Raw genomic sequence first — 23,014 nt, 5'->3', positions numbered from 1 at the left:
CTGGCCCCTCCCTGTTGACATCCACCCTTCATATATTTATAGACATTAATAAGATCCCCTCTCAGTCTTCTCAAGACTAAACAGCCACAGTTCTCTCAGCCTTTCTTCAAAGGAGAGATATTCAAGTCCCTTAATCATCCTGGTAGCCCCCTGCTGAACTTTCTCCAGCAGATCTCTGTCTCCCTTGAACTGGGGAGCCTGAAACTGGATACAATATTCCAGGTGTGGTCTCACCATGGCAAAGTAGAGGGGGAGGAGAACCTCCCTAGACCTGCTGGACATACTTTTCTTAATGTACCCCAGGATAACACTGGCCCTCTTGGCCACAAGGGCTCATTGCTGTCCCATGGATAACTTACTGTCCACTAGGGCTCCAAGGTCTTCCTCCATGGACCTGCTTTCCAGCAGGACGGCCCCTGATCTGTACTGGTGCCTGGTGTTATACCTCCCCAGAGGCAGGACTCTGAACTTGTCCTTATTGAACTTCATGAGGTTCACCTTCACCCAGCCAGCCCATCTAGATCTCATTGGATAGCAGCACAGCCTTCTGGTGTGTCAGCCACCCCTCCCAGTTTCATATCATCAGCAAACTTGCTGAGGGTACAGTTTATCCCCTCATCCAGGTCACTGATGAAGATATTGAACAAAACTGGACCCAGTACTGATCCCTGGGGAACACCACTGGCCACAGGCCTCCAATTTGACTTTGTGCCACTGATCAGAACACTCTGAACTCTGTTGTTGATCCAGTTTTCAATCCACCTTGCAGTCCAATCATCTATCCCACATTTCTTGAGTTCTCCTACATGGAGGTTATGGAAGACAGTATCAAAAGCTTTACTGAAGCCAAGGTATATGACATCCACTGCTCTCCCTTACAGTGTGTTAAGAAAATAATGGGTCTTCTAAAGATTATTTATTAAACCTCTAGACATTTTGTATTTACAATGATAGAGCATTCGTATCCCAAAATAGGGTGTCTTGGAATCTCTTATTACATGACACATCAGGACACTGCTGACATTTTCTTGCTCCACAGTGAAGCTGAGCTCTGTGAGAGTTACCATCACATGAGAATTCAAAACTAAGCTGAACAATTCGCCAGAGAATATGTGGTAAGAAATCATCATCTTCTGACAAGTGACCTAGACTAGAAGGCTGAGCAGATCTTTTTCAGTTTTTATTTTTATTATTCCTTGCTGTATGATTATTTAGAAAGACATAAAAGTTCCCACCAATTTAGAGAGTGTCGTTTTATATGCAAAATTCATAGTACAAATCTCATTACAGGGAACTGCACTTTGCAAATAACATTCTCAAGAGCATTTCTAGAATTCCATTTCTGCCAGGCACCCTTAGCAGTATCCAGCTACAATAAATAACAGCTACCCAGATTTCTTTTAAATTCTGACTTTGTTTCATCAATTCTATTTTGATACTACAATAAAACGGTGCTGTGTAATTTTGTTATTTTCTTCATTCATAATTGCCCTTTTGATTTTGAAAATAATGCTTCTTGCTAACTGCAGTGTGAGCTGCATTCAGTTTTTTATGTTATCTAAATTTGAACAAATATTATAAAGCTCACAGAGGGACAGAATGTTCTCATTTCTTCAATTACTCACATTTGAATATAATGTTCACAAAGACATTTGCACTTGTTCTTCTTTTGTATAATTGGAAACCTTAAGATTAACACTGTTGTTTAAAATAAGATACATTTGAGTCAACAAGCCTTTCTAAACTTAATTTTCAGCACTGCAGGTTACTAATTTTTTTCTGTTCTAGCTCTCATTCAGAAGCAAACATATGCATCACCTAAATGTGCATTTTTAAATGCTCTTGTTGATTTAGGCCCAGTTTGTCACAGAGATAGTGGCCTAATTATGCCTGCTCAAACACTGCAACTATTGAAAACATCCTTCAAAGGGATGTGTCCTTTACTAAACATCTGAACTTTACTAAGCAGACACTGAGGTGCTGGAGCAATTTCAGAGAAGGGCAACAAAGCTGGTGAAGAGTCTTTAGCATAATTCTTATGAGGAGTGTCTGAGGGAACTGGGGTTGTTTAGCCTGGACAAAAGGAGGCTGAGCAGAGACCTTACCACTCTCTACAACTACTTGAAAGGATCTTGTACTGAGGTAGAGGTTGGACTTTTCTCCTAGTATCAAGTGTTAGGACAAGAGGAAATGCTCTTAAGTTGCACCAGGGGATGTTTAGATTAGATATTAGAATGAACTTCTTCACTGAAAGGGTAATAAAACGCTGGAATAGGCTGCCCAAGGAGGTGGCTGAATCACCATCCCTGGAGGTGTTTATAAGATGAGTAGATGTGCTGCTTAGGGGCCTGGTTTAGCACAAACTCAGTAGAGTTAGGTTATGGTTGGACTGGATGATCTTAAAGGTCTTTTCCAACCACGACAATTCCGTGATTCTGCTCTTTTGTGAACTCAGTAGAAATCTCCGCATCAGAAATCCAGGTCACTGGGACGGGTCTCAAGCCCACCACCACCTAAGGATAACCATCCAGCTTCCAAGGCTTATGCTTGCAGCTTCAACCATGTGTCTGCACCAAGGCAGGCCATGCTGGAGCTGGGCATGAAGAAGGACACACCATTTAATGGAGCAATGTTGTGTGTCAACAAAGTGCAGAGCTCTTGGAACGTATCTGGGCCTTTATCTCCTTGAAACAAAATAAGAGTATCACCTTGTTCAAAAGGACAACCATGTTAAGCATATTTGCTTAGAGCTGAAAGGGACCTCCTGGGTCGTTGAGCCTGGTCAGCTGATATTACTAGCAGCCATGTTGTATTAGCAGTCCAAGTGAAATCTTACTGTCTTGAACCTTTTGTAGTTATCCCAGCCTGGACTCACTACAGGGGACCCTTGGCCCCATGGCATCTGCTTTCTGCTCATTTGCTGATGGAGAGCAGCCAGCAGCCTGGATCAATCAGGCTTACCCTGTGTCAGCACAGGGGGTCTCACTACACTGAGGACAGCATGATGGGGCTCTGATGCCAGCCTGGGTAACCTTCCAAATTTCACCAGCCAGTAACCCTCACACATGAAAACATAGAAAGGGTCGGGTTTTGACCAATATTTTAAAATTATCTTTTAGCCCTTGAATTTGGAACTCAGATACCCTTGGTTTGGAATGGAAATCGTGACTCCTCCCAGCTATTGAAGGACACTGCTGACCAAGCCCACCACTGGCTGGAGAAACTGGACAACAAACAGGACCTATGCACACAATTATGACCCCAGGCACAAACTGGACAGAAACACACCTTCTCCAGGGGTGTTGTTCCACCATATGTTTTAGGTTGCTCTGGAGAAACCAAAGCTCCTCTCTTTCAGTCCTCTTTTTTATTATTCCCCCTGAATGGTGCATGTGCTTTAGAATAGAGATTAATTACAGAAACGTGGTGGGCTTTGACAGCAGAAGGTAACTGCTGTTCAAAAATAACATGCATTGTAGAATACTTTCATGAGTATACAATATGAAGAAGGACACTGCCAAATTAATGGCTAGGAAAAAAATAAATATAGACATTTAAGCCATGTGGTATTTAAATTCACAAACTGAAGGGAAATCTAACTGCAGAATAAATAAGAAATAGCAAGTGGATTAAGGACATAAACTTATGCATATGGCATACCCTTATAAGTAGGAACATGTATCTGTGTACATTTGAATCTGCATGTATGCATGAACAGATTACTTGTTTTCACTCCAGATTATGGCTAAGAAATGTTCTTAATTATTCATTTATAGTAAAATGGTCATAAGAAACATCCTACTTAAGGTCCACCCTCAAGTATAGTGTTTTGCTCAAGATATGAAACACTGATGAGCAGCTCTGCCTGGCCTGAATGGGACCATCAGTTTCTTTCTGTTTAATGAATTAAGCTGCCCTCCTCTTTATGCATGGGAAGTACAGCCAGCTTGAAACACATTCAAATAAAACCAATCTGGCAGTTGTTTGCCTCAGATGAAAGAAAGTAAGGATAGCTTTCAGTGTTCTAGTGGGTTTATGGCTGCATTTCCTTTTTTAGTTTCTCTAAAGTTATGTTCTCATTAAAATGTCACCTTACAATAATTCTCTAATGTACTGGCTTCTGCCTTCCTTACCTGTTGAACCAAAGCTAGTAACAGAAAAACAGATTACCTTGAATTTACAATGGGCTAATTCTACTCCTTTTAGCCACAATGTTAAATCACCCTTAGTTTACAACTGAAAGACGAGTATTCTTGAGCAGAATGATGAAAGGATGGAAAAATGCAGTTTTAACTTTTGGCACAGATTGCTATAGGGCCTCCAAGTGACAACATGGTCAACAAGTAAAATGCAAAAACAAGCTCTGGTAAAGCCCAATGAGCAATGCTTTCAAATTGCACTTATTTTATTCATTTGAATTTCCCACCATTTACCACTCACAATGGCATTTGACCCATGAGGAATTCTCTGTCACAGAGACATGGCATTTTTAAAGGAGAGGTGGAATCCAAGACATCTGCAAAGACTTCATTTCTGGAAGGTCACTGCTTAAAACCTTTCTGATTGAAAGAATATTAGGGGACTGAAACTTTTCAGCATGTAATTAGGGGACTCAAAGTAAAATTGGGGTCGAGACCAGACATTAATTTCTGTAACCTGGACCTTGTGAGGTGTTAGGGGGTATCTGCTCTTCCACCTCTCATGACCTTTAGAGCATCTTTTGATGCTTCTCTGAGACAGCATTAGGGCCAGCACACATCCTGCTAAGTACTGAAGCATGTAAAAATCCCCACACACACTCTGACCAGGCAGCAGAGGCACCTTCAAATTACCCTTGTGTTTATTTGGCTCCAGGATCCCCCAAAAGCTACGCAGATTTATTTTGACTTGTGCTGCCTCTGCATGTTCCCTATGGGAGCACTGCTGCACAGACTTATGGAGTCAATGAGAATTAATCTGTATCAGAAAGATCCTTTAGAAGATACTGCCCTGGCTATTTCTCTGGCTACATGGAGTAGTTCAGTGTTAATACACTGGAATGCATGCCAAATTCTTTAAATCTTTAATGGAAACACCTGAAGAAACACAAACAAAATACTTAGAGACAGTAGTAGAAATTATTATCAAGTCAGTAGTACCCAAAGGTACTAGATCTCATTCACAAAGAAAATTTCCAAAGTGTCTTTGGGGCACACAGCAATTCACTTTTCTTTTCTTTTCTTTTCTTTTCTTTTCTTTTCTTTTCTTTTCTTTTCTTTTCTTTTCTTTTCTTTTCTTTTCTTTTCTTTTCTTTTCTTTTCTTTTCTTTTTTTTAATTAGTTTATGCTTTTTAATCTTTATTTTAAAGAATAGAGAGAAAAAGACAATGAATAAGAATGTCATACAGTGTCATTTACTGGCTTAGAACAGTGGAGGATAAGGTCTCATCATGATAGGCATGGGAAGGGAGCAGGGATTCATTACCATGTGTTAGAGATGATGCTGAATCCAAATTTATAACACTAAGCAGCTATATTGTATGTGGGGAAAAAAAAAAAAAAATCGATAAAACATTCAGAAGCTTTTCCTAGAGGCTTTTTTGTATCTGTCAAAATGCACCGTAATTCTGTAGAAAGAAGATGATATGTATGAAAAATTTTGTTAAAATTATCAGATCCTGAAGTAACAGTGTTTTATTTATTCTGCAAATTAGGTTTTATGTGTATGCACATCTATTTATCTACCTAAACCTTCCCTTTTCTTTTTATTTTCCAGCAACAGTGGTTTGCCTGTGCTAGTTTGACCAAGCTGTAAAAGCCTAGAATACCAAGTTAAAAAAAAAAAAAAAAAAAAAAATAAAATAAAATAAAATAAAATAAAATAAAATAAAATAAAATAAAAGGATGCTGTTGGGACAGAAGTTCCCTAAGGGACAAGGTGAAAATAAATATTTTAGCTCATCAGACAAATACCAAGTCAGCCTCCAAAAAAGTTCAATATTTTCACTCGACTGATTCAAAGAAAGTGATCCTCAGAGCCTGCTCATGTTCCTTTCATTTCCCAAGTGAAGGAAGGTTGTAGTTAGGGCATAGATTTAACTGCTGAGATGGGGAAACTTCTGTTAATTTTGTCTGCTTAAAAAAAAAACACTACCTCATGGTTGTTTGTTTTTTTTTTGTTTTGGGGGGGTTGATTTGCTTGGTTTTGTTATTTTGGTTTATTTTGGGGAGTTTGGTTTGTTTGGTTTTGTTATTTTGGGTTTTTTTGGTGGGGTTTTTTTAATCTCTCTCTCTTTGGGTTATGAACAAGACTTCTATACTCTTACATAGGAGTTATTGCCTTGTCTCAGACATCCAGAGAATAAATGAAAACACTGATGAAAATGCAATCTTATGTAGATCACCCACAGAAATTAGTCAATATTTTAAAAATCCTGCAACCACCTTCCTCTTAAATAAGCCAAGAATCCCAGTAGTATTCTCGAGTTGATGGTCAGTGTATTCCTACTTAACACATTCAGAAAATGATTTGGTTTTGCCCAGAGAACAAAGTTTATCATAGTGAGGTTTATGTATGAACTAAAATCTACTCCAAATTCTCTTCCTCCAAACTGAAAACCCACTGATTTCTGTGTTTTATTTTATAAAGCTTCCCAGGTGAGTCTGTCAGGAATCTACCGCTAAGGCACTGTAAGAGTATTTTCCTTTCTTCAACCATTCTGTTGTTTCACTTATTTAATCCCTAACTCATTCCGGGTATTTTGCTCTTCAAACATACAATGAGATCTTTCATTATACGTGGTTTAAGGACCTAACACTGTTGTCAGCTGTGCAATTTTTATATGAATCATTGATTCTGTTTGGTGTTTTTCCTAAAGTTCCTAAACCCTTTGGCTGAAGCAATTAAATAAGAGTTTAAGGGGGCACACACTTAGCACTTTGGGTTGGAAGAAGAAATCTTTAAAAACTTAAACATTAAAGCAAAACCAGAGAACCCTTCTAAAACAGTAAGATTTTAAATCCTTTCATGACTTTGTAGTAATTTGCTTTAACAAAAAGTATGCAATGCATATAATATATAATAATAAAAATATTTGTGTAAAATTATCTTTCATTAGCTCCTGATTCAACAATTAAATTTAATAAAAAACTAATAACCCATGTGCCCATGCAAGCATGCCTTATTTCTGTGGTTGCAATTTTCCTCCTAGTATTATGAGAAAAACACTTGGCTCTCTATGCCTTCCTTGTCTTCATGCTGACAGTTGTGAAGGTCTGTCTTTATAAATGATTACAACAGCCCCTCTCCGTCAGTCACCATATGTTTTTTCATTTAACAATGCTGATGTCTCCTAACAAGTATTAAATATTCCCTGAAGCTGGTTTCCTATCTCCTCCCTCAACAAATTTGGAAGAAAATCTTTTCTATATTTTCTGATTGACAGGCCTATTTCAAGATCCTCCCCTCATGTTACTTAGTTGCCTTTAGTATGTTTCTACCCTTCAAAATCTCTGTATAGATCACTCATTAGAAAAATCATTTTGATCAGCCAGTTCTGAAGAGAAAAGGCTGCTCTCCTGCCAAGTGATCAGGGACTGTTACACCTAACTGCAGCCCCTGGCTGGCCCCTCCAAGTGCTGTGTGCCTGCATGTTGTTCAGGATGAACCCAAACCTCCCTTCTTCAGTCCTCTCACAGAGGCTCTCTTAGTGATTTTGTAGCTTTAATTTCTGCTAACCTGCAACAAAAGGGTCTTCAGGAGCACCTACAAGTGCCAGGCAGGCTGGAAACAGTGCATGTCTGATTTCTGATAGTTTTCTTTCACTGGCAGCTTCTGTCCTTCCTTGCTTCTGGGGAATCTTCAGTGGCTTGATTAGGACAACTTTAAATCGCACTTGTGCTTGCCAAAACATCTGTCTGTCATCAGCCAGGATCTAGCCCTGTATTCCAAACATCTTTTCCAGTGATAACACACAGGTTTTTGTGAAGATTTCACTTTATGCTGCATCAGGATGTTGCAAATATATATGGTTCTTACCTAAAGCTTTCACTATCAGACATTGCAGGAATTCCTAATGAAAAATGACAAATAATTAAAATGCCTCCAAATAGTGAGTGACACAATACACACAATAGAAGCAGAAAAGAGTACTGACAGGAGCACCTCTTAAGATCATGACAACTGGGAAAATTAGAATGAAGACTTAAAAAATGCTAACTAACATTTAAAAAGAAATGTAAATTTTGCAAAATAATTCAAAGTTTTGAACTTGGTATTTAAGGGAAGTATTACTGATTCTCTCCTGAATTAATTTGTTCCAGCATCCTTACCCTGGTACAAGGGATTCTGCAAGTAAGGTGAAAAAACAACTTCAAAGCATAAAGCAGTTACTTAATGGCAAACAGGGAGAAGCAGGTAGGTTGTATTTAACCATTTGTAAGGCTGAGCATAGATGTGCTCCCCACCCCTAACACAGCACCCACAGAGCTCTTCCTAGGCAGACAGGAGTGGGGAGGGGCAGATCTTCAGGGTCCCAGTGTTGTCATTGTCCACCCACTCCTGATGATAGTAATAATTTGACTGAGCAGTTGATGCTTCACAACTATCTCCTGTCTAGCCTCACCAGCATCCCCCATATTTTTCCTTTACTTTTTCACACATTTGCACACTGATATTTTTCCTCTTGAGTGCTCCAGCTACTTCTGATCCTATCTCAACAATCCTACTTCTGCCTGCAATTTTACCTTCCTTATCTCCATACAGCTTTTCTCACAGCTTTTTCCAAGCAGTCCCAGTGGAGATTATGGAGCTGTGCCACATCAGAGCTGAGTGCTGGGTACAGGCACATGGTCAGAGAAACTCTGGGTAGCAGGGGAAAGTTTGCAGCAGGGCTACAGAGTGGGGGTTGCAAACATATGTAATAAATTCCTAAATGCATCAATATAAATGTACCGATTCTATCAGCATAATGTATCATTAATAAAAATACAAGTTCTCTATGACATATAAATAGCTTATTCCTGTAAGCTAGCCAGTCATGAAGGATTTTACATGGCAAGCAACCTATGCCTAGGGCAAGCCACCTGATTTTTCACACTAATGCAGTATATGAAACGTTCAGCCTGGCATCCCTAGGCACCCATGATTCCTAACCTACTGAGAGCTTCAGAGACACAGCATCTGTAAGACTAGACCCAAAATGACAGAAAAGCATTGAAGGTCATGCAGAATAATTTACCTCAGCTTTGGTACTTGATAGATGAGAAGGCTCTTACTCATTGGAAATGTTAGGAAGCATCACAAGAACAAGTGAGAAACACAAATTTATAGATTCATAAATTTTAATGCCAGAAGAATCATCTCATCTGGCCTGCATACCATAGTTCATGAAATTCCACCAAGTAATTGCCACATGAAGCTCATTAATTTGGGGGTAAAGTGGTGCTTATTTCCCTATAGTAACAATTACCAGATAGCATCAGAAAGCATTTTTCAAGACCAAGAGGAGAAAAAAAAAAAAAAAAAAAGGGAAAAAAAAAAATTGCTAGTCCAACTCTGTCCACCCCATTTTTCTGTACATGCTTGGTGCAAGTTTTCAGAAACCTGTACTGCAGTAAGATTACAGAGAATAAATGAGTAGTACCAAAGCAGTTTGCACATAACATTGCAATTCTTGAGTACCTAGCAGCTACAGAGAAGAGGATAATAAATTATCTTTATGTAGCAAGCAAGAAATGGGGAGTTAAAATAAACATGAAGAAAACTAAAGGTGACATAAAGCATTTACACCTAAGAAAAAATACTCTTGGTAAATGGGAAGTAATAAAAAACTGAAGCATACATTTACCTTCGATAGCTTTTCACTTTAGGAAATTATGATCATGGGAAAGAAATTATTTTTTTAAAATCTAGGATAGATGGAGTGGTTCTTAACGGATGAACGCAGTTCTGGAAAACAACAAAAGCATGTCCTTTGAAAAGAACATTACTGACTGGATAGGTAGCTAGCACTCTATGACCTATGCCAGAGCACAAAATGTGGATGAAATACAGCAGAAATTGAAAAGAAAGCAAATTAGTACCTGAATAGTGTAGCTATGGAAATCTTGTTTCACATGGATTTGTCTTTCATGTCCCACATCACATCTGCTCACCTCAAGAACAAAAGCTTTTCCACATACCTGCAAGCACTCCCACCATTCTACAGGTAGCTCTCCCCAGGATCTCTCATGCTGCTCCCTGCTTTGTTCCCAGTGCTCCCACACATGGTGTGGTATCCCCATCTGCCCCTGTAACTCTCAGGGGTTCACTGGCTGGACAAGAAACATGTGCAAGACAGCCCGGGACTGTTGGACACCCTGACTGTCCACACTGGCTGTGCAGGTGGTTGCTATTAACTAGAACTAAGTCATGTTCAAATCTTCTGATCCTTTCACTCAGAAGGAGCGTTAATAGAGTCAGTCTTCTCTACTCAGGCCCTGATTATTACAAAATTTGTAAGGTTTAGGAACCTTTGAGGCCTCTGCCTAAGTTGGCTAAACACAGACAAGAGGTGAGAAGAGGAAGTGGAAGATGGTGAAATAACACAATCTTATTAACCTTATGAAACCAGGTAAAACAAACAAACAAACAAACAAAAACAAACAAACATGCTATCTTCACAGGACTAAATCCCAAGATGCAGGCTTAATATTTTGCAAACAAAATGCAAAAGCCCCTTTAACTGAGTCATTAGAATGCCAACTGCCTAAACAGAATAATTAGGCGTTCTCAATATTATGCATTATTTTCAGTTTTAATCATATCTGGGAGGTGGAAAATTGAAACATTTTGGTCAGAAACCAGACCTTTGTGGCTCTTTTTGCTGAAGGAGGAACACACTTCTAGATGTGTCATGAGGAGAGTGATGTACAATTATCAGTACAAAGGATTATATGATATGTACCCATCTAGCCAGTAAAAGAGTATCTAAAGTAAGACTTGAAATTAATGAATTTAAAAATAGATTAATTAAATGTAATGGCAAAAGCAACTTCTATCAGAACTAAATTACTATGAGACAAACATGAATGTAATTTTAAAAGTTCCTTCCTTCCTTTAACTAAATGCTACAGAATCTCTTAGAGTATAAACTTACACGAATAAATGTTTAAGTAGATAACAATTTTATAAATATAACCAATGGTTCTATAAATGCAACTGCATCCTGATGAAGAATAATTATTTTTCTGTTTTTTCAAGTCTCTCAGCAATAGATGCTTGAATAAATGTGAGACAACATCACTCTAATAAACAACAGTAGGAAATGCAACTGAGGAGATGGAAAGGAGACAGATCATTAATTATTTACCTCTGTATCTGCTACAGCTTTTTGCAAACAAAAATAATGCTTGAGTGCCACCTGGGACACAGGACAGAATTGCCCCCCTAACTTAGTAGAGCTTAATAGAAGGGATAAAACCCTTATGAGCCTTCCAGTGATCTCCCACTGTCTAAATGTAAAGATCCAACCAGCCCATGGTATCATTTTCAAGATAGCATTTTACAACTTAAGCTTTTTTTTAAACTTAATTTTTTTTCTAGAACAAATTTTTTACCAGCTGCAGCTTTCTTCCCAAGAATGGTCGATAGGGAACTTCTTCCATTTTCTTTCCTTCCTGTTTTTTGGTGCCTCATTAGATGTTAAGATTCCCGCCCACCCAACACCACAGCTGAGATTCAACCACTTTAGCTTTTGTATCATGCACTGGAGTTGCTCATTCTCAGCTTCTGCTACATTCAGTGGAGACAAATAATTTTAGCGATAGGTTGACCTATTTTAGGCAACAAAGTTTCAAACATTAAGCTTAAAATAAAGCATGCCTTCCAGGGTTGATCTTCCGGTTTGATTTTTTTTCCTTTGGAGGAGTAAGAGTTGTACTTTTGGCACTTGATTCCTCTGATTTGCTTTAGGCATTGACTTCGAGGTTTAAATCAGTCTTGCTCAAAGAGTACAAATATGTTCTGAGCTTAGACACATAAACTTTTGATTAAACATAGATTTCTGGAAGGAAAAGGCACATTTTATAAATGCATTTATTGCAGTCAGCTCCATGTGCAAGCTGTGCCAGTTCAGTCAGGAGGAAAAGGCAACCCAAGGACACCCAACACACCTGTAGCTGGAGGTGTGGAATGCATGATTCCGGTTACATCTGACACTGAAGTTGGTGCCTTGATGAAATAATTACTGAAGCTTGCAGGAATCTGCAAAGATTCATACATATGCATCAGGAACCTATTGAAATATGGGAGAGCAGCAGCTGACTTCACGCCAAGTCATTGGGGAACAATGACAATTTTTTTTCTGTCTTTTGATGTATAACAACTAATTATTCTTGTCCACTAATTATCTTAAAAATTAATAACCTATACTGTTCTTGTTTTGTCTACTGTCCTCTTAGAAATCCTTTGCATTATACATGTGTAGACCCAGAAATCTACTACTGAATTCTCTGCTGAGATTCCCACTAGCTAAAAAGCATTAGGGTCAGCCCTGATGGAGAAGAAAGCAGACTGTGATGGGGACAGAGGAAGCTGGGAACAACTGGACATCAGGTTAAGAACAAATATGAATCACTTTGAGAAGCAGCTCACCTGTGAGCTGAAGGGAGCACAGCTCAAAGCCAAAACAGTGCACAAGGCAGCTTTAAGTCTGCTATTATTTCTCCTCCCTGTTCTAGTCCTAAATATAGAAAACCATTTCTTAGCCTTACATTTCAGACATACAGTCTTGTTTTCCTGGGAGGTAGAAGTTTGCCTAGCAGACCAGCCCTGGTAAGGGGTAATTCTCTCCCATGAGGGAGCATCCAACCTCCATCCGGGAGTCCTGGCGAGGGGCCAAGGCTCTGCTCCCCTGAGTGGCAATGAGGAGAGAACATCCTGTGGGCAGGGTGGCAGGGCTTCCCTTGGTGCACAGCAGGCAGTGTGGGGACAGCCAGGACCTGAGGTCATCACACCTAACTCTCTACCTCCACCATGTACAACCCTTAGAAGAGAAGCAACACTCAGCTGTGTACATGACCTGCTATTTTTCTGCAGTTAATAGAGAATACTCGAGTCCTATTTTGTCAACTATCATATATTTATGAATTCAAAGATAGTCATGGCTGGAAGATCTTAAATCATGCACTCATATCACAAAAGGAAGGGACTTCTGAGGTCCAGAGGAATATGTTTCTCTCACTGATCATTTCTGTTGGTGGCTCTGGTTTTGTGCTTCTTTTCTGTGCCAGGAGCAGGGTGTGGGTGTAGTAGAGTGACTGATAATGTGTGTGTTGGGGGGGAGCTGGGAGGGAGCAAATGGCTGTCAGATAACAATTCTCTTTATTTCTTAACTCTGTTCACCAGCCTCATCCCTCCCACAGACTTTGTGCAAACATTGCCTTTATTTCTTTTTTACCACTAGATGGTAGTAGCAGGTAAAGGCTTGCTTTTTTTTTTTTTTCCCCCTCTCTTTCACTCCCATTTCTTTGTTCACAGCCTGTGAATACTTTTAGGACACTGATTCCAGTAAAAAGGTTTATGTTTTTCTCTGAATAATCAAAGTAATACAGAGATATTACGGATTTAAAATTCATTGTTTGCAAAATAACCGTTTCCTTCCTTTTCTAATCCTCACACCACCTCTCCTCACGCACCTTTCCTGAATCTGTTGTGGGTGCAGATCACAGGCAGCAAACAAACCTCACTTGCTCACAAAATCCCACTGCAGATTTTCTTACATGCTTCAAATTACATTCAGAATCTTCAGAAATTGCTTTCTGATGGTTATTAAAGGGCCTGGGCAGCTGTCCTGCAGCCTCCAAAGCAACCCTGCACTCTGCTTCAGTCTTCTGTGCCTTTCTTTCCTCGCTTGTTGGTTTTGGGTGGGAAGAAGCATCCCCAGCCCTGGTAGCTCTGCAGAGAGATGGCCCCTGCCTGGCCAGGGTGAGGGCACAGCCCAGCAAGGGGACAGCTGTGTCTGCTGACATTGTCTGCCTCAGAAAATTGTTAGGAGGGGAGGAATGGGGTATTGTAATTTCCTCAGGACTCCACAGGTAGGCTCATCTCTTTTGATGTTTACACAGGACACATTTTTGCTCTGTAGATGCAGTCAGCAATTAATAAAACATTGTTTTAAATCAGTGAAAGTTATTCCAAGTCACTACTAACTTTTCATCACTGTACTCTATCAAAGCTGTTTTTAAAAATGATTATTGTTTAGAAAGGAGGCCAAAAGGCAGTAAAGTGCAGCTGTCATTTGATAATATCAAATAGTATATAGTGTCACAAAAGCATCATTTAGCAAGTGCTTGATGACTAAAATATGGATATTAAGACTGTATTTTCTCTATAGATATTTATTATATATGGACCAGAACAAAATAAGTTCTACACATTATAAGTACTATATACACTCTCCCAGTCCATTCGGTACATACTCATATTCAATTTACTTCATTTATGTGACTCCAAGGAGGTCACATATGTTAGAGTGCAGGTCAATTTACCTAGAGCTGTTTTCTTTTTAAATGAATGGCAGCAACCTACACTATTAACTGAAGGAAGAGCCACCCTTTCATTTAGTGAGAAATAAGGTTTTTGTAATTCTCTCAACAGACCTATCTCACAATCATGTTTCTACACAGATAAAAAGGCATGTTTGGCACTGTTCAAGACTAAGTGCTGGTGGGTATTCTCATCCTTTTTATGTAACTGCAGACACAAACCAAAACCACCCAAGCAGAACAAAAATATAGATTCCTACATCTATTTGTATTAGACTGGATTAAGGCTCCATTTTGACCACCTTTGCTTTTGTAAGGTATTGAAGACATTCATCTTTCCTCTTTCATACTGACTTCTTTCTGCCTTTTCTGCCACAGGAGAGGAACACATTAAAAAAAAATAATAAAAAAATAAAATAAGTTAAACAGATCCCCAGGTGCTGAAAATCAATATTGCTCCAATGAATTCAATTTATGCAAATTGTTATTAGTTGCAAAATTGAGCCCACTAGATGTTAATTGCAGTTTAACATCTGATGCACCTTTTGATAACAAAAGCAGAAGGCAGGCACTTTTAAACAAGCTGTTAATTTTCACTAAAAGAAGAGGGTTTAAGGGGTTTAATGAAACATTTCTCAGCCAGAATTTCTCCTTTCAGTTCATAAATATATACACACTCTGTTCAGTAACTTCAGTATCTTGTACCTGGTTCAATTATAAAATGTTCAAAGAAACTACTTCATTAACAAGGCAAATCTCTATCAGAGGAGAAATATGTTCTTACAGTTAAATCATTTGTGCTGGCATCAGGCGTTTTGGTCTGCCTTGCTGCTCTCCCACAGCTTTCTATGTGTTCTTGAACAAGGCACCTATGAAATGCCTCCTCCAACCTGACCATGGGCATTCAGTTTAAGGCTCAAACTGAGAACTTCATAGCCATTCACTCCACTGTGGTCCATGCCCAAGTGAGACATCTGCTTCTTGCTGTGGGAGGCAGAGTTGGGCTCCAGCAATGATAGTTCTGATCTGCCTGACCCCACATCTATATTTTCTCCTCCAAAACAGGGTGATCTCATCCATGCTGCTTACTAGGACTAGTCTCCCAAACCATGCCCATACACACTGCTAGATGGTGCAGGCCAAAACCAAGCTGGGGGAGCCCAGTCTGAGCCTGTTCAGTTTATTAGTGTAGACAGAGCACTGTAAGAGGGAGCAAAACATCTCATCAGTGCTGGGTCCATGATATGGAGACAGGAATACCTGACTTGTCTAAAAATATGCTGTCTTGTCTCATTAGATTTATGTAGCCTCCACCACCATCAGGTCACTGTTGGAGAAAAAGAAATGTACAGGCTGGGGGAGGACACACTTCAGAACAGCAGTGTGAAAAAGTACCTGGGAGTATAAGTGGACCAAAAGCTGGACATGAGCCACCAATATGCAGTTGCAGCCCAGAAGGCCAACTGCATCCTGGGCTGCATCAAAAGATGTGGGGCCAGCAGATCGAGAGGGGTGATTCTGCCCCTCTACTCTGCCCTGGTGAGACCTCACCTGGGGTACTGTGTCCAGCTCTGGAGCCCGCAACACAAGAAGAATATGGACCTGTTGCAGCATGTCCAGAGGAGGGCAACAAAAATGATCAAAGGGCTGGAGCACCTCTCCTATGAAGACAGGCTGACGGAGTTGGGACTGTTCAGCCTGGAGAAGAGAAGGCTCCAGGGGAACCTCATAGCAGCCTTCCAGTATCTGAAGGGGCCTACAGGAAAGCTGGGGAAGGACTTTTTACAAGGGCTTCTAGTGAGAGGACAAAGGGTAATGGTTTTAAACTGAAAGAGGAGAGGTTTAGGTTAGAGATCAGGAGGAAATTCTTTAGTGTGAGGGTAGTGAGGCACTGAAACAGACTGCCCAGATAAGTTGTGGAAGCTCCATGACTGGAAGCCTTCAAGGCCAGGTTGGATGGGGCACTGAGCAACCTGATCTAGTGGCTTTTCTCTGAGCCAAGATGTTTCCTTTCAACTCAGTTCAGTAGGAACCTGGTTTCTGTACCAACACTCTATTGTATAACTGGGTCTGTAGTGTTAGCTTCCTCTCTCTCCTGTGGTTCACTCCTGGGTTAGACTCTATGGACACAGGCACAATTCACTCACTCCTCTCCCCCTCATCCCTACGGCTGTGATGTGGCCCTGGAGCCATGGCCTGAGCCCGCGGCCTTACCCGCCAAGGACAGGAGGACACAACAGGCAATTCAAACTCCAAACCCCATCAGGCAGGATAACACTGCAGAAATATACAGCTTTTGTTCTCAGCTGGGAAAAGATGAAATGTTCAATTGTTTCTGTATCCATGTTTTTCAGAACATTCTGTTCCACAGTGCGTATCGATATTTTGACTTCTTGTCTCAAAGTGGATGGAAATTCCAAACTTTTGTTCAGCCCTTGCTGTAGTCTATAGCTCCTGCTAAAATAGAAGCAAACTAATTGCAATAAGTGAAAAATAGCTTTTGACAAACACTTAGACAGTTTCAGTGATGCCTTGTACAATGGTTGAGATATTTAAAAATTAAGCTTTTTTCTTTACATAATATAAAAGATTTCAAGATCTTCATGACAGAAAATGGCTGGCTCCTATTAACTGTTTTACATTTTATGTGTGCTGTATATTTCTTCTATGCCTGACTCACAACAAGACTCCCATTGTGAAACATACAGTACATTCTGCTCTCAGTTACTCTGTTGCAACCACGTTGAATTCAGGGGCTTTGCTGAACTTTGAATTCTGTTCCCACAACTGAATGTTTGCACACTCTGCAGTCAAGACTTGCTCTCTGTTGCGCTCCTTTGGGAGACAATTTCAAGAATGAGTCAAGATGCCTTAGAAGTGTAGTTGTGGTTGTTGTTCAGTATAGTTTTCTCCTGACAATAGTTATAATTAATCAGGGCTCTTCACTCTCACTAACATTCTGTTTACTTCTGAGTTTTGGCTTTGGGTGTTGTGTTGTTTTAGGCTTTGGTTTTGGTTTTTGGTTGGGTTTTTTTGCAAGACAGAAAACTATGGAAAGCAAAGATAATTTAAAAAAACAAATTCCAAGACCGGTTATTATACCATGTTGTAATATCGCTCAGAGTGCTTTAAAATTGGCAGCTAAGTTACATTTTGGGATCAGATTTCTGTGCTGTTTGTTTGCAGTGGGGTAATGATTTCGCAATATAGAAGGCACTGCCTAAAGGATAATTAAGATAAGAAATAAATGTGTTCTCTTCTTTCACATGGCATTTGAGAAGCTGAACCTCCTCTGAGGCTAGGCTTTCTATAGGTTTGCAATTCACTGAATTATTCCACATATAAACATCTGCCTATATGCTGCATGGTATCGCAGAATTTCAACTTTGATATTTTTTTTATGTTGTTGACATATGAGTTGGTTAGAATGTGGTCATACTAGACTGTGATGGTATAAAATCACCATTTTTCAGAAACATCATTCTGTTAATGCCTAGGACTTCAAGTATCTCTAAGGCACTCAGAGTAGCTGTTTGAATGTCAGACTCATCAAAGAGCAGGAGAAATAGTAAGACAGCACTCAAGTACCTTTTGATGTCTGAGGATTCAGCTGCATCATCAACAATGAAAAGGAGAGGAATCTCTATTAAGCTTCAGTCTTCCTTGCTAAAATCTTTTCTATACCATTTTTACAATGCTTTATGAACTTTAAAGAGCTGATCTCATTTGCATGTACAATGTCATTGCTTTTTTATGTCACCGTTACTAGTCATCATATAGAAGGCAAATTTCTGGTGAATAGATCAGCTTCCAGCTGCTTGAGTACTCATGTGTTCAGCTTTTTGTCAGTATTGCAAGCATCCTTTGCTCATTTAACTGAGTAGTGGGAAAATGGCAATATTCTCAGAATAACTTCTGGTATGCACATGGATTTTGTGTAGATATATCACAGACATGACATATCACACATTTTTTCCAACAATTTAGACAGGCTTAAGGCAGGGGAAGATTAACAGAACATATCTAAGGCTTCATCACAGCGTGAGCACCCACATCTTGCTCAAATGAGCTCAAGCTCCATCCTCAGTTGTGTACAGTGCCTTGGTGTAGATGCTGTGCACCTCAAATACCTATTCCTACACTTACGCTTTCTGTATATATGCTCAGCACTAAGATTTCCAACACAAGTGGAAGACCAAACCTTAGATGAAGTTTCCTGTTTTCAAGATGAAGTAGGGAACAGTTCCTTATGGGCTTGCTAAGCCCAAAGGACAAGTATGGCATATTCACAGCAGACTGGACATGCTTCAAGAGTAATGCAATAGTTGTGCAATTCCACTGCATCCAGTGGTACATGTCAGGGATAAGTGCAGAGTTAGAGAATAAGACCATACCATTTTGGATATCAACAGTGGAAACAGAGCCCCCAGGTGAAGGATCAGACTTTCCCAAAACTCCTAGAGGAACCTTGTCCCAGTCCCAAATGAAGATGATTACACCAGCGCACAGGTTGATGGCTGTGTACCGGTAGAGGTGGACACACCAGACTAGCACAGGTAAGTGCACAACCAATTTGGCACTGGCCAGTCAACTGTTGGAAGTTTGCAATGGGAATTTCTCAAGTTTTACAGCAAGCAGATAGCTGGATGGGATCATTAATATAACTTAGAACTTTTTTGTTGTTCTGGGTATAGCCAGCACTTGCCCTGAAAAGGGGGAACCAAAAGTGTCAGAGGCAAAAGATACTTTGCACTGCATCTGCAAGGCATGTGGACTTAATTGCAGATTCATTAAGAACCCACATGGGAAGCAGAGACAAGATGTGTAGTGCCAGGGGATTGAGGAAGCCTGGTATTTATAGGCCGGGACAAATAGGAACTAATTTTCTTCTTAGAAGTGTTACTATCAATGAGGTGTTAGTGCCAACAATTATTCTGGAGAACTGACTTTGGCTTTTCATGCCTTAAAACATAAGTTTAGGTTAAATACCAAGCAGTTTCAGTAATACAGTGGAGAGCACATTTAGCAAGTTAAATGGAGTATCCATTTACATAGCAGACATTAACTAAAAGAGCATTTGGATACCACTGTGAGAAGTACCATCCAGACTGTAGCACTCTGCACTAGAACTGCAGGGGTAAATTTGAGCACTTTTATAGAGAAAAAATCCCGGGGGACTCAGTTTTTGGACTGTCCACACTCCCAGAAAACTATAACCCTCAATACTAAGTCAACTTCAGAGCTAGTACAGAGGAGACCACATCTTCCTCCAGTATCTGAACAGTGTGATAATGGGGAGAACAGCTCAGAAAAGCATGTGATACTTTATTGATTACATGGAATGGGAGTCCTACTACATTAATTAAAAAAGAAATATTCTGTATATTCTTTTATATTATATGGTATTGGTGGGCTAGTTTGTAAACCTTTTGTGAAGATTTTAGTATTGCATAAATTATGAGAATCCACAAGGAAAGAGCTATTATGAACTCATAATGGGTAGCAAGGGCTGCTTTTAGTCTTTGCGGATTAAAGTATGGTTGCTGAATTTCAAGTCTGTTGCCTTTCATCTTGATTTTTAGAGGTAGAGGGGACTGTCATAATCAATTTCATTTAACATCTGTGTCTGAGAGTTGCATGAGGCATCCTATGCGCAGTCTAGATGATTTGTATGTTTTGCAACTTAGTAAAAAAACATTCTTATACATTTCATCATATTTATTTATTTGATGGTCGCTTCAAAAACATTATTATGCAGAGAAGCATACATAATAGAGAATGGAGGAGCCCTAGAAGTAAAGAAATACAGAGATCTGAAATACATCCATATGGCAGTAATGGCCTTTATACTCTCTATCCTATCTGTTACTGCTTTTGAAAAATTATAGTGGTGAAAGGAAAGGACTATTTGTTTTAAGATATCCAGATGAATCTGTTTGCACTGAGCACAACAGAGTGACTAGACTTGTTGATAAAGGCAATATTTCAATAATTACCTTCTGTGATTAGGAAAAAAGAGACTAATCCTAAGCTAATAATGGTGTGATTTATAGTGACAGAATGTCCCTTCCACACACCACCCTTCTCCAGTCTCCCCTGCATTTCTGCTAACATGAGTTTCCCATGGAGAGTAAACAGCGACTGATGCATCATTTTCTCTTTCAGTTCTTCACTCTTCCCAAAAGATTTAAATTGAAGTATTTTAAGCCTAATATTAATTCAGTAAGAAATACCAGTCCTCTGAAAACCCTCCCAGGGAGCAGTAAAAATTAGGACAGGTTACAGCTATTGGAATTTATCATTGTTGTGCATTATACCGGCCAACATGCTCTTAAAACCTGGTCGGTGCTTTTATAGCAAAGCATAAAACCCAGCAACGGCTGATGTAACCACTCACTGAAATAAATTACATAAAAACCCTACTCAGACTATGAAAATAACTCTAAAAATTGCCAAAGATGGCTTATGAAGGAATCAGGGCTGTATGTAGTGTTTTCCCCTGCCTTCCGTTTTGAACATATGAGATCAGAAGGGACATAGCTGGAAGCAGGAGACAGCAAATTAATGTCAAAAAGTTACTTTCTAGCTCTGATCTTAACTGAAACTAAGCATCCTTCAGAAGTAACCCATTTCCTGTGGCAGCAAATGCATTGGCCAAACCCCAGGAAATTAATCCCAAATATATTTATATTTATACTATATGTACATAGAGGTAGTAATTAATAGTATATATGGCCTTAATGGATTGTGGATGTTTTCAAGTCCATGCATTATCCTGCCTGTGTCCTAATGTAATTTCCAGATCTGTCTCTATGTAAGTCTTCCATTTTTATAGTAATCCACTAGATCAGTTTTCCTAGTTAGTTGTCTGAGTCTTGTTGGTTATAGTTGATCCAGGTTAGCTCTATTCAGAACCTGGGATTCCTGATTGAGCTCATCTTCTTGTCTGTATTTAACTACTCAGATGAAAATTGGAGTGAGGGGAGAAAGGGCTGCGTGCTCGGGGTGGGTGCTGATCAGGGCATGTTTGTACTCCCTGATGAAAAAACACAAACTGGGAATTGTTGTAAGCTTACAATAAGGTATTGTATTCCACATGCTAGAGCTACACATCGTGCTGAACTCCAGTTCTTTTGTACTTCCCCAGATAAAGTATTCACATGTTGGCGGGTTATCTCTAACCTGCCATAGCAGGGATTGGCTGTGCCTAATTTGTGGTTCAAATGTCAAGTAAGAGTTTTCTCAGAGACAGAAATCTTCCCAAAATCAGAGAATTGGAAAATTGGATAGCACACAAAAGGAACAAAATATAAATTTAAGGGGTCTTAGAAATGCAGTGGTGACCTTTTTGCACTCAAGTCCAGGTACATCCTAAAGCTATAAAGAATAACAAACTGCTGATAATCTTCAGACATAACACTTGGCTAAGATAGCTGGCTGTGCATGCACCTCCTTGCAATTGTATCCAGAAACAGGAAGAGGGGAAGGGCATCTTTATGAACTTGAACATAGAGATAAACCATCTTGCTGTCATCCAAAAATACTCATCCAGAAACAATGCCCAGTGTTTATATAACACTGCTACTGATGCTCCCTATCTTGCTTGCAAATATATCCTTACTATCTTCAATTATCGTTAAATCTGACCTACTGGATTATAAGTGAACCTTTTAATTTCTTGCATTAAGCTAGTAACAGTGTTTAAAGATGATCAAGATTATTTGCAAGAAATATCTTATCAGGTAAAAGGGGTACAATTCAGATTATCAGGGAAACAGAATAAAATAGCAATTGGTGTGGTTAAGGTCTTGGAAGTTCCTAGCTATAGATAAAAGCTGAAACCTATGAAGTAGAAAAATGAAGAAATGGGTATTTGCAATGTAATATGACCATGCCAGCTTGGGTGGCAGGAGGGGGTGGGAAGATGCTGTGATGTAGGCAATGTCTTTGGCACAAGAAAAGATCACATATGACTGTGTGAGATAAGTTTCAGTGGGGGAAGGAGGAGAGAGGCCACAGTGGAGGGCAGTTGGGTCTGTGTACATGAAAGCTCATAGACAGTAATTCAAGTATAATGATTCTGTGCCACATGTTTGATAAACTGAGACACAAAGAGAAGCAAGGAGAAGTAAGGTCAAAGATGCATGAGATCCTAGGGCATATCTGAGACCACCTTTCATTGTCTTTTGATATGAGACAACAGTATATTATGATAGATTTTAGGAAAGAAGGAGGCTGACAACTGAGAATAGGAAGTCTTTGTAAATTAAGAGTGCCATGAGGAAGCAAAGAGAACAGACTTAGGAAAACAGGCAAGCTTTTAACCTTCTCACTAGCAGGTTCAGAAGAAGGTAGTTATATGACACAAAAACTTTAATTTGATATTGTCACTTTGAAAGTCTGGAGGACTAAAGCCTAGATCTCTTAATACTAAGAGAATATCTCAACCACAAAACCATTAATCTTCTGCTATATTTCACAGTTTCATCACCACAAACTACCATGAATAA

Source organism: Apus apus, chromosome 1 (assembly GCF_020740795.1).
Source record: "Apus apus isolate bApuApu2 chromosome 1, bApuApu2.pri.cur, whole genome shotgun sequence".
Lineage (NCBI taxonomy): Eukaryota > Metazoa > Chordata > Aves > Apodiformes > Apodidae > Apus > Apus apus.
This window is presented reverse-complemented; position numbering follows the sequence as displayed.